General features: G+C 48.0%; 1 protein-coding gene and 1 long non-coding RNA gene across 5 annotated transcripts in view; one reads left to right on the forward strand and one right to left on the reverse strand.

Annotated features, from left to right (window-relative positions):
• MED26 (mediator complex subunit 26) overlaps positions 1-13,687 on the forward strand; it is a 54,125-nt gene that overhangs the window by 14,260 nt on the left and 26,178 nt on the right. The gene's annotated exons all lie outside the window — the stretch shown is intronic.
• On the reverse strand, positions 2,921-8,767 carry LOC140610611 (uncharacterized). Its single transcript, XR_012012198.1, has 2 exons — positions 8,498-8,767; positions 2,921-3,256 (listed from the first exon to the last, which is right to left on the reverse strand). It is a non-coding gene; the product is annotated as an uncharacterized lncRNA (long non-coding RNA).

Raw genomic sequence — 13,687 nt, forward strand, 5'->3', positions numbered from 1 at the left:
ATGCAGTTAACAATCAAATAGAAATCCTTTGAGCCTCTTTCCTTAAAAAAAGAGAGAGAGAGAGAGAGAGACAGGTGGACAGACAGAAAGATAAAAAGAAAGTACTTAATATGCAGGGGTTTTGGAGTTAGATTCGGGGTTCAAATCTCTACTGCTCTGTCTCAGATGTTTGTCATGGGACAGTCACATCACATATTTGCTCTCAATCTCAAATTTGATGTCTATAAAATGAGAACAAAACAAGTCTTGCCTTAGTAAAGGGTACATCCTAGACACTGAACCATGTATAAGCCCCTCCCCACCTTTCTGGGAATGGGGGCAGGAACGGTTATTCCCCTGGATGAGTTTGTAGATATTTAACTTTGGTTTTCACAGATGCTGTTCTTTCTCAAAGATAGTCTTCCCTTTAGTGTGAGCAGTGAGCAGTTACCAGACAACATTGCATAATTTTACACATTTCTAAAAGCTCCCTGGGGGTGGGAAACAGGAAGAAATAGGTTGTAGAATAAAATCTGAGTCTTGTAGAACGCATGATGCACTTCTTTGGAAGAGGTGCTTTGGTTGGAACTCCCAGTCAGAATTAAAACCTGTCTGAACTTTTCTGAATCCCATTGTATTGCATTAGTAGATGCGGGTGGTCAAGATGTGAATTTGTGAGTGAAATAGCCTTTAGGAAACAATGTCCTTTCTGAATGGAGAGGGTATTCACAACTAACAGTCTCAAGATCTCAGAGACATTACCAGACAGAGAAATGTTGATGTGGTTAATAATCAGAAAATATACCTTGTACTCAGATGTGTGGGAAGAATGGCATTGGCAGGAAATCAAGACTCGAATCGAAGCTACCCTGTTGCTATTTTACATCTCTGAGTCCTTCTCCCACCCTGCTCACCTCATCCCACACCACCCTGCTGCAGGAACAGGGGATCCAGGAGCTATTTCATACTTCACTCTTTTGAAAAATTTTTATGTAGGGAGAGGCATAGCCACGTTGGTGTCCTTTGATCTAGTCATTTTACTCCTAGGAATCTATTAACAGGTACATGATAATTTTAATGACAATGTTAATAGATACATTCACATAATAATGATTGTTGATGTTATTAATTTAACGGCATGGGAGAAGCTTAGGAAACACGGTGCATGTACAGAGTCAGGTAGCATAGAGCTGTGAAGAACAGACCTAAAAGCTCTCTGGGGGATCCCTGGGTGGCGCAGCAGTTTAGCGCCTGCCTTTGGCTCAGGGCGCAATCCTGGAGACCCGGGATCGAGTCCCAGGTCGGGCTCCCGGTGCATGGAGCCTGCTTCTCCCTCTGCCTGTGTCTCTGCCTCTCTCTCTCTCACTGTGTGCCTATCATAAATAAATAAATAAATAAATAAATAAATAAATAAATAAATAAATAAATAAATAAATAAATAAATAAATAAATAAAATTTAAAAAAAAGAAGCTCTCTGGAAAAATGGACAAGTCTTGCCATGATGAAGGAGTATTTTTGTCAGACAAACACAGCTTAGGAAGGCACAAAAACTAGAGCTTTAGATAAAATGAGAACCACTTGTATTGGGGCAGTAGGAACACTTTTTGTTTTTGTTTTTCCTATGCTCCATTGTCTTTTTAATTAAACAGTAAAAAAATGAAAATAAAAAGTAGACTGCCTTAGTCTGAAGAGCACTTGAGAACTATTGAGAGCAATCAGATATGGAGTGGGCATGGGGCTGGTGTACTGCAACCAGTGGAGAGGATAGTTATTACTCATACATATCCAGGAGGTTTAGAGCAATGGTGTGCAATGCTTTGCTCTGGTCAGGGCCACTAGTCCTGTTCTTCATGTAAAATAGTAAATTACACAGCCCTCTTTCTTATCCATTCTCTGTACCAGTTGTTTCACAGATTGCTTTCTTTGATTTTTGCTGAACTTTTGTATCTGTAGTCAGCTTATGAGTGTAGTTCTGACATGGATGTCAGTTGATAGTTTTGTTTATTATTATTATTTTAAGATTTTATTTATTTTCATGAGAGACACACACAGAGAGGCAGAGACATAGGCAGAGGGAGAAACAAGGCTCCCTGCAGGGAGCCCGATGTGGGACTCGATCCCAGACTCAATCCTAGACTTGATCCCTGAGCGTGACACTCAACTACTGAGCCACCCAGGCTGTGTATTTTACTATTCATAAACTGCAGGGTACCTATCCTGAATATCAGAGTAAAATGTATAAACCAACCTGTGTATGTATATGAATACTTTTCTTTTTCCCCAGAAAAGCCAATTGCCAAACGTTTACTGGCACACCACAGGGTAAATTAGAGTACATTACTTCAAAGAACCTGAAATAAAGTTTGAAAGAAACAGAAATCTATTTGCATAATTACTGTATTTCAACATTACATACAAATTGAAAAGAAGGAAGAACCTGGATTCATAGATATGGCAACTCTTGTCAATTACTGAATGTTTACTAAAAATTGGCTGTCCCAATAGTTTTGTTTATGTTAATGCTGAATCAGATAATTTTCAGGTACTGGAAGGATATGTTCTTGTTTGTGCTATTCCCCTTTTTTTAAAACAATTTTTAACAGATTTTACTTATTTGAGAGAGAGAACGTGCACACAAGGGTGTGCTCAGAGGGGGAAGAAGAGAGGGAGAAACAGACTCCTTGCTGAGCCTGGAGCCTGACACGGGGCTCCGTCCCAGGACTCTGAGATCATGATCTGAGCTGAAGGCAGACACTTAACCAATTGGGCCACCCAGGCACCCCTGGTTTGTGCTGTTCCTAATGTAGTGGCTATAGGCATGACACACTTAAATTTAATCTGTATTATTAACATTTTCTCCATCACTTTCTTAAATCTAAATTCCAGGGGTTGGCAAACTATTTCTGTAAAGGGCCAGATGGTAAATATTTTGAGCCATAGTCTGTCACAACTCTGCCATTATTTATAGCATAGAAGCAGCCATAGACAGTATGGGAATGGATGGTTAAACTGTGTTCTGATAAAACTTTATATGGCTATATTCATGTTACTTTAATTTCATTGTGATAAAAAGTATATAAAATGAAAAAAAAAAATCCTGTATTTACAAAAACAGACATTGGACTAGATATGGCCCAGGAGTGAATGAAACCCTGATTTGTAGTGTTTGCCAATTTCCATGGTGTAAATAGTTCCACTGTGGCTGATTTCCAGACACTAACATGATGTCATCACACATGGAGTTGGAAAGAGATGCTTCAGTAGCACATCTTCTCCCTGCAGATAACAGTAGTCATAAATAAACTAAAAAAAAATCTAGATAATAGTAATGTGGCAAAATAAGTAGGAAGTGATGAGTTGTATTTTATCACCTTTTTTTAAAAAATATTTTATTGGGATCCCTGGGTGGCGCAGTGGTTTGGCGCCTGCCTTTGGCCCAGGGCGCGATCCTGGAGACCTGGGATCGAGTCCCACGTCGGGCTCCCAGTGCATGGAGCCTGCTTCTCCCTCTGCCTGTGTCTCTGCCTCTCTCTCTCTCTCTGTGACTATCATAAATAAATAAAAATTTTTAAAAAAGACTATAACTGCACCATTTCTACAAGCGTTTAAAAAAAAATTTTATTTACTTATTTGACAGAGAGCTAGAGGGAGAGCACAAGCAAGGGGAACAGCACAGGGAGAGGGAGAAGCAAGCACTCTATTCAGCAGGGAGCCTGATGCGGGGCTCGATCCCAGGCCACTGGAGTCATGACCTGAGCTGAAGGCAGATGCTTAACTAACTGAGCCACCCAGACACCCCATCACCTTTGTTTTCAGTACAACTTGTTATGAGTCTCTATCATTGCATTTTTCACTGTGTTGTGTTTAATAGCTGGTTCCCAAGATTCCTGAAAGCTTCATCCCAGGCTTTCATGAGTTGGTGTGAGCTGGCTCCGGCACAGTCCTGGATAGAGTCCTTCCACCTAGCCAGTGTGGACCCTGGCTGCAGGGCAAAGCAGTCCAGGAAGAGCAGAAGTATTGGTATGTGTGCAAATGGAGATATGGGCTCTAGGCCACAGGCTTTTTGTCCAAGATGGCATCACTGCCTTTTCAACTGGCTGTTGGGGTTGTTCTCTTGGTTCAGAGGCTGTGCTCAGATCCCATCAGGGGCATGTGGTTAGCCAGCTGCCCTGAAGGTAGGGCAGGGCCAAAACTCTGCTCCAGATCCTGTGCCATTCTGGTTCTTTGTGGCCCCTGGGACGGAGGTTCCCATCTCTCCTGGCCAGCCGTCAGAGGAAGCGTTCCTGTAACATGGCACATGATTATAGCTTTTGGTACACTCACATTGTCCCGTTAGCCTGTCTGTTGCCCGCCTTCCCCAACACGTGTGGAAGTCTCACAAGCTCTGTCTGCTTCCTGACTTCCTCTTCACCACGTGCACAATACATTTTTATTTTCCCCGTAAATAGATAGCTGCTGAATGAACGCTCGTGTCTGTTCTCTGCTGGCTGCAGTAGTTGGCAGTGTGCAGTCCAGATGGGCTTGGGCTCCCACGTCCAAGGTTTTCCTGATGTTAGAGACAGGCATTCCTTCTGAGTGTGTACAGGGTGCCCTCCCCACTGAAAAAAGCAGCTCCATGTTCTGACTGCTTTCTCCTCCCAGTCAAGGTATCACTGTTAACCTTACCTGTGGGCCATAAAAGTTGCTCTAGGTTTCAGTATGGCTAATGCTATATTTGTTTCTGCTCCCTCAAAAAAGGAAAGAATGTAACCCAAGCTCAGTGCATCTTGACACTGCCATGTGCTGGTATGGGCCTTGTTTACAGGGCGAGACAGCTTTGGAGAGTCCAGAGGCTCAGTGGTTTCTCCCCTGCTGGCCAGAGGGGCCCAGCATTCCTGCTTTATGGAGAGTCACACTGCCAGGTCAGTGAGGTAGAAGGACTGGCCCAGCTTGGAAACCTGTGTCATTCCTAATTAGATGAAAGTGTTTGTACTTTTGGGGACCCAGCCTCAAAGCCATCAAATCCCTGGTCTTGTAGGGAGAAGGGAGGTAGCCGCCCCTGAGAAACCAATCCATGGCAGCCTCCAGGTGGGCCCAGGCCTGTAGAGCCCTACTACATCCACTAAGGATGAAGTAAAGCCTCCTGTGTGCTCTTTCAAGCTGCATGGTAGGTTAGTGATCTGATACTCATCCCTTTACAGGGAGGTGGAAATGAAGAAGTGTGTGAGTTAGGTGAGTGAGGAAGGAGGAAAGCTGACCCCACTGAATGACAGATTTGCTCAGAGTTGGGTAAGAAGACAAATGTGCAAGGGTGCTTTATTGCTAGGAGCCCCATGCAGCCTTCAGCTGTTGCTTTCAGAGGGGCTTTCATTTGCAGGGTGGGCCCTGTAGGTCCATCCTTCCCAGCGCTATGGAAGGTGGGCTAGTGCTCTTTTCCCTGGGCATCTTCCACCTCACCCCTTCCTCTGTCACTGCTTCCGATGTCTCCCTGCCCACCGCTCCGCTGGGCCTCTCGCCTTTCTGTTAGTGCCAACCAGCACCAGCTGGAGACTCTACTCCTAGAGTGCCTCAGCATTTTGGAGGTGCCACCTGTTGGCAGGGTGCCCTGTGCCAGTCCCTCCTGCGGCTGCTCTCGCTGTGTTGGGAGAGATGTGTGGAGATGGACTGTAGGTGGGTGCTGGCAAAGGCCAGTGGAGTTTCCTGTGGAGGCAGGCCCCTGGGTCCCCCCCCCTTTTTTTTTTTTTAAAGATTTTACTTATTCGTGAGAGACACACACAGAGAGAGGCAGAGGGAGAAGCAAGCTCCATGCAGGGAGCTGGACATGGGACTCCATCCTGGGTCTCCAGGATCGGTCCCTGGGGTGAAGGCGGCGCTAAACTGCTGAGCCACCCGGGCTGCCCTCCCTCTTTTTTACATCCATTTCTTCTTTTTTATTCACTTGGTCATGTGGCCTTCAGACTACATCTCAGTCTGAGGACCCTAGGGTCTCACCCAAGTCCCGCCCATGCTGGTGTCTTAAACTCTGTGTGAGCTGTGTCACTTTGGGCAGGAATCTCGTTTCTGAGTCTCCTGTTTCTGAATCTGTAAAAATGCACTATGTCAGTGCAGCTCTGGGACTTGTGAGACAATGCCCTTACAGTAGTGGCACAGTGTGTAGCCTACAGTAAACATAGGAGGTGGTGGTGTACGTGAGGCCTAGCTATGATTCATTGCCCTGACCCCATAGACAGGGAGACTATATTTCTTATCCTCCATACCAGGACGTTTTTAGAGTGAACTAGGCACTATTAAAAGTTACACTGGGCAACAGGTGTAAATGTGTATTCTGGCAAACCAGGTCTAGGGTCACCTTCCACACCCCACTGTCTCTGTTTGAAAGCTGATGTCCCTATGTGCAGTTCCTGCAAATTCAGAATGTCCCCTCTGCAGAACCAACTCTGGTGAATCACAGCCCTCCAGAATCTTGGCGACCTCCCCAGCCTGCACATCCAGGTGTAGCCTGTCCTCTTATGCTTTCCTTCGCCCTATCCTCTGCCTAAAATGTTGTGTTTTCTTTCCTTTTCACTAATCTGTTGGTACACAAGCAATAAGTACTTTTTTTTTTTTTTCTTTTTAATGTGTTTAAGCTACAGCTTTGGCCTCTTTGGCCTCTGTCACTGATGCAGTTTCTTCTGTCACTCTGGAGGGGAACCACTGTCGTGAGTCTGGAGTACGTCTTTGTGTGTAGAGATACATCCTAGAACACCATGCATGGTTTTTAAATAAATGCTGGCACACAAGTCTGTCATTTTGAAGGCAGCTCATTTCCCTCAGCATGTCTTGGCTCTTTGTTACATGTGAGTATAATTCATTCCTTTAACTGCAGCATAATATTCTGATAGTATCTGTTTCATTGTCATGGAACTGGCTTCCAGAGTTAATTAATAAAACAGTGCTATTTGAATATTTGTGTGCATGTTTCCACTGAGTCTATCAGACAGTAAAAGTGTAGAGTGCTGGGTTTCACAGTGACAGATGTGGTGGGGCAACTTCTGTGGGTGCCCTCTCCGGGCAGGGCAGGGCAGGGCAGAGCAGGCAGCTGCCACCACAGGGCCCTGTGAACCCCTCCCTCCTATTCTCTTTCTCAAAAGTTGGAGTTAGGTGTGAGAGGGCAGGTGCGGGTGGAGCTGGCATTGGCTCCAGGAGGCAGGCCTGGCTGAGCGCAAGGGCATGTCTGTCCCTGACACACAGAAGCTGCTAGTGTTAGGGCCTTGCTATTTTTCCCCGGGGAGACTGCTGAAGTCTGTTGCCTGGATCTTCTGCGGCTCCTGTCAGATATGACTTAAGCATTTAGAAAAGCCCTCAAGCACTCAGGAGCACATCTGGTTTAGCAGTAGCCCAGAGAGGTGATGATTGCAATGATTCCCGTTGCACAGATTGGGACCCTCAGCTGGCCAGCACTTGACCACGTGCCAGGCAGATTCTCAGACAATCCCATGGGAGGGTGATCCCCCCCACCCCCCGAGACACAGAAGCTGATGACCTTACAGTAGAAGGCTCTGGGTTCTATGCCCCACCTCTTTGCTCTTTTGGCTGCCCCATCCAGTTGCATATGCAGCGCTTGTCAGCCACAGTGCTGTGTGAGCATGAACAGGGTGACAGGGTGTAGTGGCTCAGGGCAGAAGAGGAGCAGAGGAATGACAGTGGATGAGGTGGATGGGGCGAGCCAGAGGAGGGGACTTGAGGGAGGGCAGTCCAAGCAGAAAGGACCTCCCAGGAGCTCAGGCGTGCTGAGGCTTCTTTCACTAGGGCCCCAAAGCTGTTTTTGAATGGAGTGTGGAAAGGTTGCTGGTGGAGCTGTGGGCGGATTGGGCTGGGAGACGTGGCATTTAGGTATGGCAACTGCTACCCTGGCCCCGGTGGGAGGAGAGAGGCTGTATGCCAGCCTTAGGATCTGTTCAGACATGGTTGAGGGGAGGGGATGGTTGGGGACAGTATCTGGTCCCAGGTGGTGTGTTGGATGTGAGGGAGACCATGTATTCTGCCCACCTTTGTGCACTCAGGGTATGAGGACTGTGAGGAATGAGGTGTGTCCCTTTCAGTCACATTTTAGAGTCTCTGGGGCCAGGCCATGTCTTCCAGTTGGCCCCATTTGTCTCTCATGATTGGTGACAGAGTGGCGCATCTCAGGGTAAGTGAAACAGGATGATCCACAAGCAGTCTGTGCTCAAAACCTTGGGAAGTTAGCAAGCGTCACTGGGACATTGCCACAGTGGTTCCCTGGCATCCAGCTGCAGGGCCTCCCTTCCTGCCCTGTCCCTCTCCTCAGGCAGGCCCTGAGCCCCTGGGACCTGCCTCAGGGCCCCCCCGCCCCCTTATCTCACATCCACCCTATCTTGCCTGTCATCATCTCTGTGGGGCTGGCTAGCACCTACAGATTTTCTCTCTGCTTCAGCTGTGAGTTCTCCACCAGGTAGCTGGATCCAGCTATTTAAAACTGTAGTTTGATCTGTGTCACTCCTTGCTCTGAGCATGGCGTGGCCCCCCTCTTACTCTTACCTGGTATTCTCTGTAATCGTGCTGCTGTGTGCTCCTGGTCTGGCCTACAGACTGCTGTGCACTCTTCAGGCCTCCTCCAGAGACAGACTCCATCCTGCTCCTTAGAGGCCTCAGAATACTCTGAATATCCCAGAGCCCTGCCTGCTTGCCCAGCCACACTGGGAGTGCCTTCAAGGCCACGCTGTGCTGTATCTGTGTATTTCTGTGAGAGGCAGTGGAGCATGTGGTGAAGAGCCAGGTTTTGGTTGCCAAGCTGCCAGAGCTCCAAACCCAGCTGTGTGACCTCAGACAGAATAAGTGACCTCATTGTGCCTTAACTTCCTCCCTGTAGAAAGGGGCTGACAGAGCCTGACCCCTTTGGACAATAATTTGTAGAGCTATGTATAAGAATTTCTTTTCTTTTTTCTATTTTTTTTGTGTGTAGTAAGAATTTCTTTTCTTTTTTAATTAATTTATTTATTTATGATAGTCACACAGAGAGAGAGAGAGAGGCAGAGACACAGGCAGAGGGAGAAGCAGGCTCCATGCACCGGGAGCCCGATGTGGGAGTCAGTCCGGGTCTCCAAGATCGCGCCCTGGGCCAAAGGCAGGCGCCAACCACTGCACAACCCAGGGATCCCCTGTAGTAAGAATTTCTTCATCAAGTAGTGCCTAATTGGCCTTACCGAGGCTCTTTATAGCGCATCTTCCAGGCAGAGCTCCCACAACGAGCAGCGCCTGCAGGCTTATCACTAGGAATGACAGACTGGGGAGAGGGGTACCCAGGGACCTCCTCATGCTTGGTGGGAGAGCACTATCAGAGTTGCAGTGAAAGGAAGCCTTGGAAGCAAGGAACCTGGGGAGCTGGTCGGGGCTTAGGAACAGGGCCAAGACTTCCTGACAGGGCCTCTGGGGTCTGGTGGTGTGTGCATGCGTGTGTGTGTGTGTGTGTGTGTGTGTGTGTGTATTTGTTTCAGAGTCTTGGTCAGGCACTCAGACGCAGGGGCCCCGTTTAGGTGTTATTGGCAGACGTGCAGTTAAAGGAATCCAGTTAGGGGAGGGGGAGATTGCTGGATTTAACTGAAGAGGATAGGCCAGGCTACCCCTGCACCCTTAAGCTCTGGGTTAAAGAAGATTCTGAGGCCAGATCCAGTTTCAGGAGCAAAGGGCCCTGGTCAATGATCAGCGAAGGGGAGGCAGGGTATATCTGCTGTTCCTTCAGTCAGCCTGGTGGGAACCCAGTGTTACACCAAGAGGGAGGCAGAAGCAAAGCTGGTGCCCCTATGGCAAGTGGTGGGTAGTGCCCTTTGGTAGAGCTACATATAGGACCCCAGGGTGTGGGTTTTGTACACACTGCAGTCCTCAGAACACTTATGAGCTGGATGGTGCTGTCCCCTCAAGGCACAGACGAAGCCTGAAACAGCTGACCCTGCCCCATGGCAGAGTGCTACAGCAGAGCCCCAGTTCCAGCCCAAGGCTGAGGGAAGCAGTGTCAGCAACATGTGGAAGGGCTCTGGGCACATGGACAGATGGACATTAGGGACTTTGGCCAAGGGACTCAGATGGGCTCAGGACACTTCTTCAGGTGTGATGGGAACTGCAGCTCAACTCCGTCCCCTCCACTGCATACCCTTGGGGCACCCCAACATCTATGGACCAAGCCAAGCTTGGAGTTCCCAAATCAGTGTCTGGCACAGCAGACCCCTGCCTACTTCTTTCTCCTGGCCTCACAGTTCCCCTTACCTCCCCCTATTTTGTGTCTATGCATGCTTGGGGCTCTGCGCACCCCCCCTACCCCCGTTTTTCCCTCCTGAGCCTCATGCTCATGAAGGCCACTCTGCAGTGCCTTCCCTGGAGCCCTGCTTGGTGCACTCACTTGTCTCCACCACCAGAATATGGGCTTCTATGAGCCAGGGCTTGAGAATAATCCCCTACCCTACCCCAACACAGAATCTGGCACATAGCAGGCACTGCACCAGGATTAGATGAATGCCTGCCACCCTCAGAGGGGGCGCCAACCAAAGTCCTAGAGAAACAGGGAGGAGTGAGAAGATCCCCTCGTCAGGAGTTTGGCAGAAGCAAAAATGCAGCAGTGTTTGAGTGGTTCTTCTCTGGCTCCCGCCACCTTACTGTGGGGTTCAGGGCCAGAAAAAGTGTTGAGTAGAAGCACGGTCCTGCCCTTCCCTCTAGTTGCTGCTGCAGTCCCATTCTTCTGCTTCCTGCAGGGCCTGGAGATACTTTACGTCGTATTTACAATCTTTTTTTGTGAGATGCGTGGAATCTGTTTTGGAGGAACAGAGACTCAAGCTTATCTGTGAGTTCCAGAGACCACCAGTAAATAAAGGCTGTGGGCTGGGGGATCAGTATTGCCTGCCATACAGAAGGGCTTTATAGGTTTGTTGGAGGTAAATATATTTTATTTTGATAGCTGTGCATTTATTGTAATGGTACTAGAAAAAATACAACCTGCTTCCCAGAGCCCAGGCATTATTGCTTAGAAAAAGAGTGAAGTGGGAAAAATGTAAAGGGCAAGCCATCAGGTGGCACTTGGAACCCTGAACTGACTAGCAATCTCTTTTTGAGGCTTCTTCTGCTTCAGGGCTCAGGGGAGCATGGACTCCTTCCAGGGGCTTCTTGGGAATATTTGTGGGGCTCAGGAAGTTTGAGTGGGACCCAGGATTTGGTATCAGTTGTTTTTACAGTTGATGTACTATATTTTTTGTATTACTTCGGATTTGTTTATTGAAGTTGTTAGATTTCTGTTCATCAGTGGTGTCTGTTCTGATATGTTTGTCATCTTAGCACATTTCCCCTCTTACGGTTAGTCTTACTGCTTTTTTACAGGTGATCAGCATAGCTTGGGAGGCCTGATATGCTGGTGTCAGAAGTGAGGTCATCTTCATCATTTATCATTTGTGTTGCAGGTGGCCTGGGAGCTGTGGACCTATGGGGTCTCAGGGCATCAAGCTAGGGGCCTTAGCTCTGGAACAGCCCAAGAGACTGGGACTGTTGTCTAGTGCCATGCAGCTTGCACAGTTCAGCTGTCAGAGGGTGTGCAGAGGATGCTGATTGTAGTTGTGACTTCTCAGTGGGTAACAAATTTCACAAATTTTATTTGCTGTGTTGGGAGAGAGAAAAACAGGATTCTAGTGTGAAGACTAGGAGGCAGGCCGGGCCCATTCACCATTGTGTTCCCAGAACCCACATGGGATCTGGATCAGAGAGATAGTTGGTGTTTGGATTGGCCTGGGGCTATGGGACCAGCCTGGGCTCTGGGAGCATCAAGGAGGCAACTTGAAAACAGCCTCAGAAAGTGGCCATGTGGTGATGCTGCAGGACTATGGGACAGCTGATGGTTGAGGCCTCCAGGTAGCCCACGCAGTCAGGGGCACTTCTGTGTGCCAGTAGGAACTGGAGAGGGCAGACTCCGGGAAGGTGGTTTCAGTGTGGTTTCTCCAGGGTTTTCCAGTGTCAGTTTTTGAGAATGAACTTGTCTTAATGCTTGCCTATGCGTGATTGTCTTAATTCATTGCTTCCAGTTTCTAATCTTAAACATATGGATATTAAACAATAGTGGGAAGTTGACTTCTTACTTCCAAAGAAAGAGATTGCCAAAATAGACTTTAAAAAGTAGAAACATTAGAGAATTTTTTATTGCAGGACACAGTATATAGGGTAGAAGCACCAGAGCCCTTGCATTTGGAGTCAGGTGGGTGTGAGTTCAGATCTTACTTTAGCTCGTCTGGCCTTGGGCAAGTCCTTCTACTTTTGTAAGCCTCTGTGTCCTCATCTGTGAAATGAGAATTTTAGTTTTTATTATTTTAAGTTTTAAGATTTTATTTGAGTGCACCTGTGTGGCTCAGTGGTTGAGCATCTGTCTTTGGCTCACATCATAATCCTGGGGTTCTGGGATGGAGTCCTGCATCAGGCTCCCTGCAGGAGCTTGCTTCTCCCTCTGCCTATGTCTCTGTCTCTCTCTGTCTCCCATGAATAAATAAAATCTTAAATGCAACCACAACCACTGCATCAAATCTTAAAAAAATTTTTTTTGGAGAGAGAATGAGTGAGAGAGCACAAGCTGGGGGAGGGGCATAGGGAGAAGGAGAAGCAGACTCCTCGCTGATCAGGGAGCAACATGGGGTTCCATCCCAGAACCCTGGGATCCATGACCTGAGCAGAAGGCAGAAGATGCTGAGTGGCCTGAGCCACTCAGGCGCCCCTGTGAAATGAGAATTAAACTTGCCTTCAAAGCTGCTCTGAATAGAGATTGTGATCATCAGCCTGTAGTGCTGGGGACATAGACTGGAATGGTGGCTGGGGTTGTCATCCCATGTGATCATCAGCCTGTAGTGCTGGGGACATAGACTGGAATGGTGGCTGGGGTTGTCATCCCAGGCTGTGGCTCACCTACCGTACAGATCCTAAAAGTACCCAGAGCTTCTGGAGAAAGAGCCAGACACTGCCACCATCTAGGTGTGATGTATGGTGGACATGCTCAAGGGCTCATGCCTGCTTTCTTCATGGGCCTGAGGGTACTTGTTAACTCTGACATTCTCTATCACATGGGCACAAAAGGACCAGCTTCTTGATGCACAGTGTGCAGGATGTAGACCTCACGGTGGGGTTTCCGTCCTCTTGTGGGTTTGAGTCTGCATAGCCTCAGGCTGGCCCAGTTCATGGCTAGTTGTTTTCAGGTTTGGGGTTGTAGCATGGTGTGCCACACAAGGGTCACGGGCTGAGAGTTGGGGCCAACAGGAAGGGACAACAAGTCATACCCTGTTCAGAGCCTCACTTGCCCAAGACACCCAGAGGAGTCTCTAGAAATCCCATCCCAAGTCCTGTTGCCCCATTCTTTTTTGAAGGAGTAGAAGAGAGTGATGTCAAGGTAGGGCTATATCTCCTGTTACTTCTGCTTCAAGCCTCCTGGCCTGCCCAGATTCCCAGGAATGTCCCCAGCCCTGTACCATCGTGTTCATGTGGGTATGTCATTGCCCTCCTGAGTAGAGTGACAGTCTCATTGATAATGTGCCTGTCTCCCTAACAGCTGGGTGGTGGGAGTCCAGTTCTCTCTGTTATGTCTGTGCTGGCAGGTGGCTTCAGTGCCAGACCTGGAGGATCACTTGCACTGGGTCCTCTTTCCCTTGCCTTCTGGCAGTCACATCTGGAGACACACTGTCATACTCTTGCAGAGTTGATGGATAGATGAAATGG

Source organism: Canis lupus, chromosome 19 (assembly GCF_048164855.1).
Source record: "Canis lupus baileyi chromosome 19, mCanLup2.hap1, whole genome shotgun sequence".
NCBI classification, from domain to species: Eukaryota; Metazoa; Chordata; class Mammalia; order Carnivora; family Canidae; genus Canis; species Canis lupus.